The 1,741-nt window shown below is 45.4% G+C and overlaps 1 non-coding gene across 1 annotated transcript; it reads right to left on the bottom strand.

Moving 5' to 3' along the window:
* Positions 1-1,178: 1,178 nt before the first annotated feature.
* Positions 1,179-1,242, bottom strand: LOC120859386. The gene has a single exon (XR_005720065.1). It is a non-coding gene; the product is annotated as a U7 small nuclear RNA (small nuclear RNA).
* Between the last annotated feature and the right edge of the window lie 499 nt (positions 1,243-1,741).

The following is a 1,741-nucleotide window of genomic DNA, read 5'->3' on the forward strand; positions in this document are numbered from 1 at the left end:
CCTGGAAGGGCAAGGAAACCCACTCCAGTATTCTTGCCTGGAGAATCCCGTGGACAGAAGAGTCTGGTAGGTTACGGTCCATGGGGTCACAGTCGGACATGACTGAAATGACTTGGCATGCACACATAGAAGAATATATCTCAGAAAGAGCCAAATGGAAGACATACACTGGGCAAGGTATGAGGAAGGGAGTGGGGATTCCGTGCCATCTCGGCACCACTTCCCTCAAACCTCCATGTGTTCACCAACCAAGAAGCTCTCGGAATCCCATCATTTTGGGGCTTTTGTAGACACTTCATTGAGCATCCCAGGTGGCTCAGTGGTCAAGAATCTACCTGCCAATGCACGGGACATAGGGTTGATCTCTGGCCTGGGAAGATCCCACATGACCTGGGGCAACTAAGCCAGTGCGCCACAACTACTGAAGCCCATGCACCCTAAAGCCAGTACTCTACAACAAGAGAAGCCCCTGCAATGAGAAGCCTGTGCACCATAACTAGAAAGTAGTCTGCAAGCAGTAACGAAGATCCAGCACAGCTAAAAAAAAAAAAAGAAAGAAAGAAAGAAAAACAAAGAAACAAAAAAACCCTCAAGCCTCTGCATTTTCCTTGTGAATGCATTTTTGACACATAAAGAAGAAATATGACCATAGGGCAGGGGTCAGCCAACTATGGCCTTGGGCCAAATGCAGATCTCTGCCTGGTTTTGTGCAGCCCATGAGCTCAGAATTGCTCTTGCTGCTAAGTCGCTTCAGTCGTGTCTGACTCTGTGCGACCCCATAGACGGCAGCCCACCAGGCTCCCCTGTCCTTGGGATTCTCCAGGCAAGAATACTGAATGGGTTGCCATTTCCTTCTCCAACGCATGAAAGTGAAAATTGAATGTGAAGTCGCTCAGTCGTGTCCGACTCCTAGTGACCCCATGGACTGCAGCCTACCAGGCTCCTCCATCCATGGGATTTTCCAGGCAAGAGTACTGGAGTGGGTTGCCAAGTTTTTAGTTGTTTTTAAATGTTTTTTTTTTTAATCAAAGAGAATATAGTGCATGCATGCAATGTGAAAATTACCTGAAATTCACATTCCTATGTCTATAAATCAAACTTTATTGGAACACGACAGGTGCTCATCAGTTCACGAAAAGTCGGTGGCTGCTTTTATTTATTTATTTACTTTTTTTGTAGGAGGTTTCCAGTGCAGTTTTATGAAAACCCCACTAGACAAATTCCAAAAGATCTGTCCCACTCTGTGGCTGCTTTTATAAAGCAACAAGGAGTTGAGGCATTAAGACAGAGATCAAAATGGCCCCCAAAGCTGGGAATAGTGATTACCTGGATCTTTACAGAAAGAAAAAATATGTTCACTTTAATGGCCATCACGTGCTTGCCTCTAAGAACTGCTTACAAACCACCTAGCCTTAAACTGTGTTTGATTCCTCCAATGGTATTTTTTATTATCTTGAAGTCCCTAAGGCTCAGAGCAGACAGGTGGGTAGGTTTCAGTTACTATAATATACTAAGCAATGATCCTCCACGTTTGGACCCACATAGTGGTCAGTCAGCATGTTAGATGCTTGCCATGTCCCCTAAGCCTACCCAGGAAGGGGTTGCACAGTAAGCAGATAACTTACTGTATCCTTCTGTAAAAGGATGTTTTTCTGCAGCCCATGAAGGGCATCAAGAAGCACGGGAGGAGGACTGGAAGACGCATAGTCCAGATTCTTTGCCCTTCTAAGGCACATTACAT

Source organism: Oryx dammah, unplaced genomic scaffold (genome assembly GCF_014754425.2).
Source record: "Oryx dammah isolate SB20612 unplaced genomic scaffold, SCBI_Odam_1.1 HiC_scaffold_757, whole genome shotgun sequence".
In the NCBI taxonomy this organism is placed as follows: domain Eukaryota; kingdom Metazoa; phylum Chordata; class Mammalia; order Artiodactyla; family Bovidae; genus Oryx; species Oryx dammah.